General features: G+C 51.5%; 1 long non-coding RNA gene across 1 annotated transcript in view; it reads left to right on the forward strand.

Moving 5' to 3' along the window:
- The first annotated feature begins 799 nt into the window (after positions 1-799).
- LOC123567155 (uncharacterized) overlaps positions 800-14,485 on the forward strand; it is a 43,166-nt gene continuing 29,480 nt past the window's right edge. Inside the window, exon 1 of the long non-coding RNA XR_006689939.3 lies at positions 800-993. This is a non-coding gene — a long non-coding RNA (uncharacterized lncRNA). The remainder of the gene's footprint in view (positions 994-14,485) is intronic.

Raw genomic sequence — 14,485 nt, forward strand, 5'->3', positions numbered from 1 at the left:
TAGTGAGTCACCTTGACAATCCTGAGTGGAAGGTGAGAACACTGGCGTAAGAGTTGTGGTGAAGTGTGGTACCCACCTATAATTTCCCGCTTGGCCTGCCCATCTTTGTCCAGGCAAGTCTCCCTCCATTCCCAGGAAAAGTCTGACTGGCAAAGAGACTTCCAAGTTCAGAGCCTGGGGAGACACAGCCTTCTGAAAGGAAGCCCTAAGATTCCCGGGCCATGACTGTGTTTGCCTTTCTCCTCCCAGAGGGTGAGGGTGACGGATCCTGGGGCCCTGGGAATATTGGGAGGAAGGATTCCAGACATTGGAAATAGAGTTGCCAACAGGGGTACTCTGGGCATGCATAAAGCCCAAGTCTAGGCCTGGCAATGTCCTCCACGTCCCCAGAAGACATCGTGGGGGTCAAATTGCTCCAGCTTTGGGGTCTTTTTCAAGCTCACTCATTGACTCTTCCCAGGGCCTGCAATCCTTCGGCCTCCTGCCACCCCTCCCCACCCACCAGTGTTGGTTTTCGCCTTGGCTGCAGGCCTCTGGGGTTCCAGGGCCCTGGACTCCATCCCTGTGATTCTCACAGTGAGTCACGGTGGCTCTGCTATGCCGTCCTCGCTATCTCGGGGAACCGGAGATCCCCCTTAATTCCCTCCAGCTGTGTCTCCACAGGGCTGAGGTCATCCATTCTGGCTCAAGAGGAAAGCAGAGAGTTTGTTGTGTCTTTGTTTCATTCAAATGGTTTGGACGGTGACTCACTCCATGTCTTCTCTCTTTTCTTTTTAAACCAGGGCACCGTCTGGGAGTCGTTTTTGATTAGAAGTTGACCTCAGAAATATGCTCACATCATTTTGAAAGCATCTTCCAGCACCACAGAAATCGACTCAGATGGAGAAAGGACACTGAGTGGATGGGGGCCAGGATGGGGCGTGGACGCTCTGCCTCTGCCGGGGACAAGGCCTTCCCACAGGCTCCCCGGGGTGTTGCCAGCCTGAGTCAGAGGTAAGAGGCCGGCCCTGTCACGCCCCCATACACTTATGTATTGACCTGGGGCCAGCACTGGGGATGGCGACGACCATCATCATCACCATCGTCATTGTCAACACTAGCTAGTATTATCAAGTGCTTATTCCAACCCACATGGTTTCTAAGGGAGTCACATGAAGTGACCTCACATCATTCTCACAGCATCCTGCCAGGCAGGTACCATTGGTGTTTGCCATCTGAGTAGTGTCACCATCTGAGGTCCTGCTCAGGAGCTGGGCATGTCGGTGCGTAAGGTCATGCCCTTGACCCACTTGGTGCAGGACCCTCCAGTGGGTGGAGTCACAGGTCTCATTATGAATGTGAAGCTCCCAAGGCAAGGTCTGCCCAGCCCTGAGGCAGCAGGTATGACCCTGGTGAGGTGGGAGAGGGAGGTCAGAGGTTGTAAGCTGGATGTGAGTCAGGTCAGAGGTTCAGTGGTATCTGGGACGTGGCTCCAGGAGGTGGACTGTTGGCTGCACAAGGATGGAGGGTGACAGAAAGCTGTGCTTTACTGAGGGTTTTGCTATCTGTTTGGTTTTGTTTTGTTTTTCTACTGTGTGCCTGGAAGCATGCAGACAGGCACAACGTGTCCATTTCCCCGGGAAGCATGCAGACAGGCATGACACGTCCATTTCCCCTGCAGGCTACTGGAAGAGATAAGGCTGGGAGGCCGATCACACTTTCCACCTTGAGATAGACACAGAGAACCCAAGCAGAAGAATCCAACCAGGGGATTAGGGAAAGCTCCCTGGGGGTTTACTGGCTTTGGAGCTGGGGGAGGTGGGATAGACCTCTACACAGAGAAGACCAGGCATCTGTGTGCGGGGGAAGAAGTTGCTCCACTTGGCAAGTGCACAGCTGTGGGAAGCGGACTCCAGGAAACAAAATCCAAATGGTAGGCTCATGGTGAAGACAGATGCGGTGTCTCATGCCTCTGAATGGGTGTTGGGCAGATGCTCTGCAAGGCAGGAAGAGCCAAGCTGGCCACTGTTCCAGCAAAAGCAGCTCATCGGCCAGGTGCGGTGGCTCACACCTGTAATTCCAGTGCTTTGGGAGGCTGGGGCGGGTGGATCACTTGAGGTCAGGAGTTTGAGATCAGCCTGGCCAACATGATGAAACCCTGTCTCTACTGAAAATACAAAAATTAGCCAGCCATGGTGGCATACCCCTGTAGTCCCAGCTATTCAGGAGGCTGAGGCAGGAGAATCACTTGAACCTGGGAGGCAGAGGTTGCAATGAGCCAAGATCGTGCCACTGCATTCCTGCCCGGGCTACAGAGTGCAACTCTAAGCAGCTCATCGAATGGAGCCTTGCAGCACTGCCATCTTGGAAGCCCCTTTGCAGGTTGCATGAATGTTGCTCAAGCATCTGTGCTTGGTCAATGTATTCCTTTTCTGGGGCTGCCATGACAGATTACCACACACTGGATGGCCCAAAGCAATCCTTTCACAGCTCTGGGAGCCAAAAGTCCAAAATCCATGTATCAACAGGGCTGCGCTCCCTCTGAAAGCTCCACAGGGGAATCTTGGCCGGCTTCTTCCAGCTTCTGATGGCTCCAGGGGTTCTTAGCTTGTGAGAGTAGAATTCCAGCCTCTGTCTCCATCTTCTCCTGAACGTCTCCTCCATGTCCGTGATCTCTTTTCTTCTTTAAAGACACTTGCCGTTAGGTTTAGGGCCCACCCAGATCATCCAGGATGATTTTACCTTGAGATCATTAACTTAATTCCATCCACAAAGACCCTTTTTCCAAATAAGATTACATTTTTTTTTTTTTTTTTTTTTTTTTTTACTGGATTTGTCTTTTGTGGGGCAGGGGTTGGAAGGAGTCATCACCATTCAACACCCTGTAGTCTATGAGGTCTATTCCCTGCCCTGCAACTAAGTGGGAGTTCCTGGAAAATAGCAGTTGTGTGTTCATTCCTTCCTTCCTTCATTCCTTCATTCTTATGTCCCACAAATATTGATGCAACACCTACCATGTTCCAGACACACTGCAAGGCCCTGGGGATACAGCCGCAATCCCAACAGATCTGATGTCTGCTCTCACGGAACTGACTTTGCACTGGGGGAGGCCAACTCCACGAACACAGAAACTGGATGACACATTGGAGGGAGAGCTGTAAAGGAGCAAGCAGAGAGCAAGAACAACAGTGTTGCCATGGGGCGGGTAGAAACGCTGTAGCCGGGGAGGGCCTCTCCGAAGGTATAACAGATAAGCCGAGCCCTGGATGTTGAGAAGGACCAGCCTCAGGAGCAGGGCCCCTCTGCGGCAATGCCTAGTACAGAGACTTAGAGAAGACATGGGCACGTGCACCAGGCATCCCATGGCAGGGCTACCGGAGTTCCATACGTATGTGGAGAGGTCCTGCAGGACCTGGGTGTGTGACGAGGATGAACAAAGTGGGTGGAGGTTAATGCCACAGTGAGGGGCGGATGGTGGCCAGTTGACAACACATGCCCCCATCAAAAGGGTGATTGCTACTCAGCTCTGACTCACGGTCACCAAAAAGGATGTGGGGCGAGTGTGGCCAGATCATCTAGTTCTTCAAAAGAAAATAGAAATCTAAACATTTGTTTTGGTAAAGACATCTGAATTTCAAGTGCTTTTTTAAAAGAAGCAAAAAGAGGCCGGGCGTGGTGGCTCATGTCTGTAATCCCAGTACTTTGGGAGGCTGAGGCTGGCAGATCACTTGAGGTTGGGAGTTCGAGACCAGCCTGGCCAACATGGAGAAAGCCCATCTCTACTGAAAATACAAAAGAATTAGCTGGGCATGGTGGCAGGTGCCTGCAATCCTAGCTACTCGGGAGGCTGAGGAGTGAGAATCACTTGAACCCAGGAGGCGGAGGTTGCAGTGAGCTGTGATCATACTACTGCACTCCAACCTGGGTGATAGGGCAAGACGCTGCCTATAAAAAAAGAAAAAACAAAACAAAACAAAACTGGGTGGATGAAACAAAAAACATCCCCAAGCCAGGTCCAGCCTGCGGGTCACCAGTTTGCAGCCTTTGGGTGGAAAGCCAGATTGGACTGCAGCAGGCTAGTACTCAAGGAGAGGGCATGGCAGGGAGAGAAGACAGCAGCAGAAAGGCCTGAGCTGGGATAGTCGAAGAGCTGTGAGTGGCTTGCTATGGCTGAAACGTAGTTTGAGTGTGACCACATTGCAAGGGTCTCGGAGCCTTGGTAAAAGGGTTCTCTTCCCCAGGGATGTGGCACAGTGTCCGATCCCTGTGCCTTTCCTCATACAGTGTCCTCCCCGCTTTCTCTGCACGTCTACGTTCTGACTGTAGCGCCACTTTTTCCAGTCTCCCTGGTCCCCCTCCCACCCACCATCAAGATGGGATCTCTTGCTCCTGGGGAGCACCTACTGCACTTCGCTTTCATTCATTCATTTTTAAAAATTTATTATTTATTTATTTATTTGTTTGTTTATTTTGAGATGAAGTCTTACTCTGTTGCCCAGGCTGGAGTGCAACGGCACGATCTTGGCTCACTGCAACTTCCGCCTCCCAGGTTCAAGCGATTCTCCTGCCTCAGCCTCCCAAGTACCTGGGATTACATGCATGCGCCACCACGCCCAGCTCAGTTTTGTATTTTTAGTAGAGACGGGATTTTGCCATGTTGGCCAGGCTGGTTTCTAACTCCCGACCTCAGATGATCTGCCTACCTTGGCCTCCCAAAGTTCTGGGATTATAGGTGTGAGCCACCATGCCCAGCCTCATTCATTCATTTATGTGTTCATTTACTCAGCAAATATTAGAGTGCCTGCTCTGTGTTGTGGGGGTTGGAGGTGGGGGACTGAGGACACAGAAGTCAGCCCAAGGGACACAGTGGGAGCCCACACAGAGTCCTATCTTCAGGGGACTCCGAGTCCAGCAGGGGGGAGGTGGGTTACATGATCACACAGCACATGTTAAGTTATAACTTCAGCGGGTTCTGGGAGGAGAAGTGCTGAGGCAGGAGCTGGGTAAGGCCAGAAGGGCTTCCCAGAGGAAGGGACAAGGGCCGAGCTCTGAGGGTGCATCTGAGTTATCCTAAAGGCACTGGAAGCATTGGACAACTCAGCTTTACTGCGGGAGGCAACGTGCTAATGCGTGCCCTTGGAAAGCATTACTGTCTCAAAGGGGCTGGGAGGGGGCTGTTGTGGCCATCTGGTGAGAAAGGACAGGGACTGGACCACAGGACGGGATTGGAGTGTGACCATGTAGATGTGGAGAGACGTGGGGAGAGTCCAGAGACTCAGAGGAGGCATGAAAACCATGGCGTGTCCTTCTTCAACTCCCCTCTGAGAGAGAAGCTCTGGATGTCGGAGATGGTTTCCTTGCTGGGTGACCCAATTCAGCAAAAAAGAAGTGTGACCTGATGGTTGGGATCAGACTGCCCAAAATCGAGCCTCCAAGACTTGACTTCTTAGCTGTGTGATCTGTAAAATGATGACAGCAACAGCAGTACCGCTCAGGGTTGCCCTGAGGTCTCGGTGAATGATCTCTGAACTGCGGAACACATGGTACCCACTCACTAAGCGAGAGCCAGCCTTCACGAAAGAGTATTTACGTGTTAACAATGTCATTCACATGTCAGCATGTAACCGCCAGTGGGTTCATTTTGCCACTACCCAGATAGAGCCAATGTATCAAGACGGGAATTGCAATAGAGAAAGAGTTTAATTCACGCAGAGCCAGCTGAATGGGAGATGGGAGTTTTATTATTACTCAAATCAGTCTCCCTGATTACTGATTTGATTATGCAAATAATTTGGTGGGCAGGGGGTCAGGGAGTGGGGAGTGCTGACTGGTTGGGTTGGAGATGAAATCATAGGGGATCAAAGCTGTCCTTTTGCACTGAGTTGGTTCCTGTGTGGGGGCCACAGGACCGGATGAGCCAGTTTATCAATCTGGTGAATCCCAGCTGATCTATCGATTGCAGGGTCTGAAAAGTCCCTCAAACACCAATCTTAGATTTTATAATACCAGTGTTACCCATAGGAGAAACTGGGAAGTTTAGGAATCTTTTGGGCTCTGGCTGCGTGACTCCTGAGCATAAGTTAACTTCTAATCTTGTGGCTCATTTGCTAGTTTTACAAAGGCGGTCTGGTCCCTAGGCAAGAAGGAGGTTTGTTTCAGGAATGGACTGTTATCATCTTTGTTTCAAAGTTAAACTATAAACTAGTTCCTCCCAAAGTTATCTATGCCCAGGAACGAACAAGGGCAGCTTGGAGGTGAGAAGTAAGATGGAGTCGGTTAGGTCAGATCTCTTTCACTGCCATAACTTTCTCATTGTTACCATTTTTCCAAAAGTGATTTCAATCAGAGCAGTGCCCCAAACATTGTTTGTTTTTGTTAAAAATTTGAAGGATATTTATTTTAGAAAACAAAAAGGACATCAAAATAGCCATCACGCAAAACTCTGAAGTGTCTTAGACCTCCTTACTCTTACTGTACAGCATTATGTTGAGTTTGAATTAATTAGGGGGCATGGGGCATCCTCGTTACCTCAGGATTTGTGGTGGCTTTAAAAGTCTCCAGAGAGGCCTGGCAGCAGTTCCCAGGGATGTGTGCCATTGTCTGGGACAGAGCAAGTCGAGTTCATTGAGCTACAGCCTATGGTCCAGGGACCTGACTTGGCTGGAGGCTGGACGTGTCCTACTTCTCTTAGCAAATGGACAGAGGTCAGGGAAAGGTTGACCCGGGGTCGGGGCTGGAGGAGGTTGCAGGGAAGCCTGTGGAAGCCACTCTCGCAGGGAGTCCGGGGAGAGCCCCAGGCCCTGAGTCTGAGCGTCCTCAGTGGGGCTTGGGCATCCACACCTCTAGAGGGCAGTGGGGCTCCACTGAGAGTCCCTTCCCGTGTCTTCCCAGAGGCCAGAAAGTGCTGCTCAGCTTAGAACCGGCCTCCCTGCTCAGCATAAAGGGAAATTTCTGCCCACAGGTTGCCTTGGCTGGGTGCAGAGGATGGATCTTTCCACATCCAGTTGTTTTTGTGGGGGAAATCTTATTAGGAAGGAAAATATTTAGTGTTAGTAGCATGTGAACGTTTCCAAGCACGGAAGCCTGACAGCTGTACCTACTTAGGGGGGACCTGGGGGCTCCGGGCCACACAGAGGCCATCTCCCACCAGCCTGGCCAGGGGGAAGTCAGATTTCTGGGTTCCTAATGTTCACATGGAGAAAACGTGCATTTCCACTGAAGTGTTCTTGGCCAGACTCAGGCTTTTAGATTGCCCAAAACAAATCTCCTCGACGGTTGGCCCCTGCCTGCTCCTACACTGAGTTCTTGCTTTGCAAAGAGAAAAGTCCCTAGATGAATTTTGGTCCAGAGATCAAAGCCTCATGGGCTGTACCCACTAAGGGCCACAGAATCCCTGTTGGGGGCAAGGTTAGGGGATACAAGCACATCCACTTTGGGTGCACACAGACCTGGGTTCAAATCGTCATTCTGCCATTGCACAGCTGCAGGGTCACCAGCTTGCGCCCTCCAGCTCATCTGAGAAATGAGGAGAGTCCCACCTTGCCCGGTGGCTGTGGGGCTCGGGGACAGAAATCCTGGAACCAGTATATCTAGCACAGCACCAGGCATATCACAGCCCCTGCCAGGAGCACCACCAGCCACACCCTCCCTGCACCCACCTCTCCTGCCCTGAGCGGCTGCTACTTTTTCCTGTGGCATGCATTGCTGAATTCTTCTGTGCTTGTGGTTTATATAGTCTGTCCTTCCTGCTGGGACACAAGCTCCACTGCTGTGTCCGAAACACCCTGTTCTAGGCACAAGGTCTGCATCAAAAAATACCTGTTGGGTGCATCAATGAATGCTTTAGAGCTCATCTTACAGTTCTCTGGGCCTCAGTTTCCCCAGCTGTGCAATGTGGATGATGGCATTAGAGGTGTCAAATGTGGCTTCGGATAGATTGTGTGAGCAAATGTGCAAGAGCACCCAGCCCAGGCAAGCAACAGATGCAAATGCACCTTCCCAATCAGATTTTGAGGTTGTCTTGGGCTTTACAATGGAGTCAGGAGAATCGCCATCCTCTGGCCCCCAAGTGCAGCTCAGAGGGATGGGTCACTGGTCAGCCATTGATACAGACTCATCCAACAAGGCCTGCAGGTTCTCTGTACAGGCGCCCTCATGTTGGATCCTCCCAGGGGCCGGGCAGGGAAGATTGAGGCCAGGAAGAACCCCAAGCCTCAGAGAGGTGGGGTCACTGGGTAAGGCTATCTTGGCTGTTCCTCTCCATAAAGCAGCCAGAGGCTGTGAAACTCCAAGGCAAGAGGTGGCCCATGGGTGACAGATGGGGAAACTGAAGGCCAAAGAAGTGTGAGTGCACCGGAGAAAGAGGGTGTCTTAGTGGGAAGAATGTGGGCTCTGGGATCAAGGAGACCTGCCTTCCAGCCTGGCTCAGCCACTCACGGTGCAGCCCCGGGGAAGCCACATCACCTCTCATTTCCTAATCAGTGAAATGGAGATAACAAGAGCCCTTGCTCTGCAGAGTGCTGGGAACGGCTCCTGCAGCGGCTGGCACCCACTTGATAAGCAGTTAGGAAAGAACAGATATTACTCTTTGTATGAGTTCTCTCTTGTTGCCATAACAAATTACCACAAAGGGCTTAAAGCAACACAAATTTAACATCTTACAGTTCCGGAGGGCAGAGGTCCTAAAATCAAAATATTGGCAGGGCTGCCTTCCTTCTGGAGGCTCTAGGGGAGATTCTGTTTCCTGCCTTTTCCAGCTCCTGGGGCCATCTGTCTTCCTTGGATCTCATCACTCCGATCTCTCTGTCCCTCATTACATCTCTAACTGTCCTGCCTCGGTTCCATAGGAACCCTTGTGATTCCATTAGGTCTACCTGGATAATCCACGATAATCTCCCTATCTCAGAGTTCTTAACTTCATCACATGTGCAAAATCCCTTTTGCCTTATGAGGTAACATATTCACAGGTTTTGGGGATTAGGGCAGGGACCTCTTTGGGGCTATAATTCAGCCGACCACACTGTTCTTATGCTGCCTCCCATCCTGGCCCTGCTCCACTGCTCCTCCAGCAGGCGCTCTCTCTCTCTCTCTCTCTCTCTCTGGCCTTGACACCAAAGGAGTGATTTAGTTCTAATTTGGGGTTCTGGTTGGATGAATTGCAGGAGAAAGCTTGTGTCTCCTCAATCTTCCCCCATTGCCCCCGGACCATACAGGTTGTAGTCAACGGACTTGTCAGAAGGCAGGCAGCAGCCAAGAATTCCAGACAAAGCTGCTTGGGAAATGTCCCCATTCATTCATCAAATATCAGAGCACCTACCACATGCCTGGCACTCCTGGTCACTGTAGGCACAACTGTGGACTGGGCAGACTTGACTCTGTCCTCAAGGAACTGACCTTCTCAGAAGAAGACCGTAGGGAGAGTGATCCTATCATAGGCACTAAACCAAAACAAGACCGCAGGTATGGCGAGGGAGGGTGGCAGAGCAGGTACATTAGCTAGCGTGACCACGGATGGTCTCTTTGAGGAGGTGGAACAAGACCCAAAGAGCCATGCAGAGGATGGGGGAAACACGTTCCAGGCAGAGGGCTTGGCAAGTGCCAAGGCCCTGAGACAGGAACAAGTTTAGCTTCTTCAAGAAACAGCAAGATGGCAGCATGGCTGGAGGGATGAGGTGATCTGAGAGTAGCTGGGGGCCAGATCATAGCAGGAGTCTGGCTTTTATTCTGAGTGAGACCAGGGCCTATGGTGGGCTTTAGCAAAAGGTGCTATCATCTGGTTCATATTGAAAAGGATCCGTCTGGCTTCTGTGAAGGGAACAGATGATAGCAGGCCAGAAACCAGAAACCCAGAAGGAGGCTACACAGGCAAAGGAGTAAATTGAGGAGAGTTTTAATGGATTATTCACAAAAGCACAGGAGAGAGGGGAAACGTAATACAAGATGAATCCCCCAGGGCTGTCAGCATTGGGGCACCTCTGCCGCCCCAAGGCCCGAAGAGGTTAAGGAAGACAGCAGTTCCTGGGACCGGGGGAATGGCACCCCATGGAGAGGGCCACATGGAGAGACAGTGGCCTTTGTTGAGGGACATATCCAGTCCACCGCATGAACACCCAACCTTCCATCTCTTGCTGGCACCTCCTATTGAAGGAACCCTCTGGAAGCCAGAGGTGCCCCGGGGAGGCTGGGCTTATGGTCTGCCTCCCAGGCCCAGAGAGCTGAGGGTGAATCTGGAGGGCAAATGGAAGACACTGGAACAAGCTCCCTGCCCAGCTCCCTGAACGCAGGGCAGCTGACACTGTAGCCTCTGTGCCTGCAGTCACCATGCTGTCTAGCTTTAGAACTGGGATCCTTGAAAAAAAATTAGCGCTGCTGCTCCACGGCAGCCCTGTGCAGAACACACCAGGAGCGAGAGGGAGAGACACGGAAGAACATATTCCCCCGCCCCTGCTCTGCCCCCCATTAGGCTGTTCTCCCACTGCTATAAAGAAATACCTGACCCTGGGTAATTTACAAAGAAAAGAAGTTTAATTGGCTGACAGTTCCACAGGCTGTGCAGGAAGCATAGCGGCTTCTGCTTCTGGGGAGGCCTCAGGAAACATACAATCGTGGTGGAAGGCTAAGGGGAAGCCGGCACATCGCATGGGCGGAGCAGCAGGAGCAAGAGAAGGGCGGGGAAGTGCAACACTTTTCAATGACCAGATCTCACGAGAACTCACTATCACGAGAACAGCACCAGTGGATCCACCCGCGTGATCCAATCACCTCCCACCAGGCCCCACCTCCAACACTGGGGATTACAATTTAACGTGAGATCTGGACAGGGACAAGGATCCAAACCATATAATTCCCCCCAACTCCATCTTTACAGAGGGGAGAGGGGCCGGGGAGGGATGAGAGGGGCAGGAGCGGCACTGAATGGCTTGCAGCAGGTGAGGGCGTCACACCTGTAGTGGCTTTGTTCCAAGTGTAAGTAATGATGTGTTGTTACTTTAAGACCTTTCTTGGTAATAGATGTGTGGTTACAGATTTCAAGTAGTACAAATGGATATGGAACGAAAAGCTCCTCTTGTCCCCTCCCCCGTGCCCTAGACTCCCAGTTCTGTTTCCTGGAGACCATTAGTAATTCTGAAATGTCTTTCAGAAAAAGCACATGTGTGTGTGTATGCAGTATGTATGTATTTGCAGATGTGTGTGTATGCAGCATGTGCATATGTAGTATGTGTGTTTGCATTGTGGATGTGTGTGTATGCAGTATGTGTGTATGCAGTGTGAATTTATGTCACTGTGTGTGTATGAGTTTATATCATTGTGTATGTGTGTGTGTGTGTGTGTATGTGTGGTCATCCCACAAATGGGATGCACAGGTCTGCACTTTGCTTTTTCCCTTGCCAGCCACTGTTCCAGGCACTGGGGTGAAACACAGCAGTGAGCAAGACAAACTGTCGTTTTTTGTTTCATTTTTGTATTTTTTGTAGAGATGAGGTCTTGCTATGTTGCCCAGGCTGGTCTCAAACTTCTGGGCTCAAGCAATCCACCTACCTCGGTCTCCCAAAGTGCTGGGATTCCAGGCATGAGCCACGGCTCCACAGCTCCCCGCCAAGACAAACCATGTAGATAACAGGTTAGACAGAGGGAAGGCCCATGAGGAAGGATAAGGCCAGGAGACACAACAGAGCAACAAAGGAGCTGACTCTAAACAGAACCTGAGGAAACGGGGTGGGGGGGGGCAGTTTCCTCACTGTACTGGGTTGAATCGTGGCCCCCACAAAACATGTGTTCTTGTGCTGGACCCTGGTACCTGTGATCGTGGTTCTACTTGAAAGAAAGGCCTCTGCAGATGCCACCACATGAAGGGTCTTGGCATGAAACCATCCTGGATAAACCAGGTGGGTCCTAAATCCAAAACCAAGTATCCTTATAAGAAGAGGAGGCCACATGAAGATGGAGGCAGAGACTGGAGTGATGCAGCCACAGCCAGGGAACACCAGGAACCCCCAGAAGCTGGGAGTGGCCGGGAAGGGTCCTCCCCACGGCCTTGAGAGGCAGCACGGTCCTGCAGCACTTGTATTCAGAATTCTGGCCTCAAGAATTATGTGAGGATAAATTTCTGTTGTTCAAAGTCACGCAGTTTATGGCAATCTATTAGGCGGCCCTAGGAAATGAACGCAGACACCTATTCTGTTCCAAAGCTGCGTTGGATCCTCCCACGGGCGTCCGCCAGGCGTCAGGTCACCAGGGCTGTGAGGATGGGTGTTCTGATAGTTGATATTTTTTTTGCTACTTCAGTAGACCAGCCCTAAGTATCTTTGTGTGTCTTTGGGTGCATCGGGAGAGTTTCTAGAGGATAAACTCCAGGCGTTCCCCTGCTGAATCATACAAGACCTTGGGTTGAGTCTGGGCGCCGCAATTTTAGCCTCAAGGAAGAGGGACCATTGGCTGAAGCCAGGGAAAGTAGGTAGCATGGGTGTCCTGAAAACCAAGAGCAAGGGGACAGTTTCAAGAAGCAGAGATAACACCTCAGAGCCAAATGCTACCGGGAAGTCCAGGCAGAGACGAAATGAGAAGAGTCCATTTGATTCGATGACAAGGGAGGGCGCTGGTGGTTTGGCAGTGAGGTGGGTGCAGAAGTCCCAGCACAGTGGCTGGGGAGTGAGTGAGCGGGAGCAGGGGATGAGAGGCGGCAGCAGCTCCTTCTTAACCCTTGGCTGGGAGGTGTGGGGAAAGCCAGGCTGGTGGCTGGAGGCAGACGTGGGTTCGATGGATGATTTTTTTCTATTTTTATTTCTGGTTGATTTAGACAAGAGACACCCAGCATGTTTGAACCTTGATGGTTGGGAGCTGGGAGAGGAGGAGGATGAAGATAAAGGAAAGGGATTAACCAAGGTGTTCACGTGGGCAGGGACGGCTCCTCTCGAATCCTTGGGGGGAATGGGGGGTGGTGGAGGTGGAATGGAAGGTGGGACAGCTCTTCCTCACCAGATGAAGGGCCCAGCTGAGGGGACTCTGTGATGTGGAGCCCTCTGATGGGGCCTGTGTGCAGCAGATGCGTGAGCACCAGCTCTGGGCGGCCCAGGGGTAGGCCAGGCCAGGTCACTGGTGGCTCTAAAAGCTACATGAAAATGGTCATTACAGAGCTTTAAACCTAATTGTAATGGGGGCCGACTGGAGCCTCAGAACCATCATCTGGCAGCTACGTGGAGAATGGGCCGGGGAGGTATGGAAACCAGTTAGGAGGTGGACATGCTGGTCCATGTGGCTGAGTGGCTGCCACATGCCTGTTACATGCGGAGTTTATCAGGCGCCCATCTGCTTTGTGGAGACACTGGTAGAAATGCCTATTATAACACAGATACAGAAAATTCTGAGAGGTGGTGTGTTTTGAGATAAAAATCACAAGCAGCCCGGCGCAGTGGCTTACACCTATAATCCTAGCACTTTGGGAGGCTGAGGTGGGCGGATCGCCTAAGACCAAGAGCTTGAGACCAGCCTGGAAAACATAGGGAGACCTTCATCTCTATGAAAAATTAAAACATTAGCCAGGTGCAGCGATGTGTGCCTGTGGTCCCAGCTACTCGGGAGGCTGAGGCAGGAGGATTGCTTGAGCCCGGGAGGTCAAGGCCGCAGTGAGCCTTCATCGTGTCACTGGACTCCAGCCTGGGTGACAGAGTGAGGCCCTGTCTCAAAAAACTCACAAGCTCTAGGAGACAAAATCAACTTGAACCTTGACCCTCCCCCCCCGCCCCCGACAGACTGTGTGGCCTCAGCCTGGTTATGTGACCTCTCTGTATATGTTAGTTCTTCATTGCTCTATAACGAATGACCTCAAAATGCAGCAGCTTAAAGCAACACATTTTCATTATCTGACAGCCTCTATGGGCCTGGAATCTGGGTTCAGCTTATCCGGGCCCCCAGGCTCAGGGTTTCTCCCAGGCTGCAGTCAGGAGTCAGCGGGGGCCATGGTCATCCCAAGGCTCTGCTGGGGCAGGATCCACTTCCAAGCAAGATCCACAGTTGTGGGCAGGATTCAGTTCCTCGTGGGCTGGGACTGAAGGCCTCAGTTCCCCACTGTCTGTGACCAGGAGCTGCCCTTGGTTCTTGCCACGCAGACACTGCCGCTGGCCTCGTCAGAGGGAGCAAATGAGAAGACTCCGAGAGAGAGAGAGCGCCAGCAAGATGGAAGTCATTACCTCTCGTAATCTAAGAAGCGAGTCACTAGGTCCAGCCCACACTCAGAGGTAGGGGATCACACAAGGGTGTGGCTACCAGGAGTCCAAGCTACTTGGAAGGCTGAGGTGGGAGGAATACTTGATCCCAAAAGGCAGAGGTCACAGTGAGCTGTCATTGTTCCACTGCCCTCCAGCCTGGGTGACAGAGTGAAACCCTGTCTCAAAAAAAAAAACCAAAAACAACAACAACAAAAAAAACCCACCAGTACCTAGTGATAATAAAAATCAGAGCAATTGTTGAAATACGGTTTTAAAATTCTCTAGATAGTGCAATCCCTGAG

This window comes from Macaca fascicularis, chromosome 10 (assembly GCF_037993035.2).
Source record: "Macaca fascicularis isolate 582-1 chromosome 10, T2T-MFA8v1.1".
Taxonomy (NCBI): Eukaryota; Metazoa; Chordata; class Mammalia; order Primates; family Cercopithecidae; genus Macaca; species Macaca fascicularis.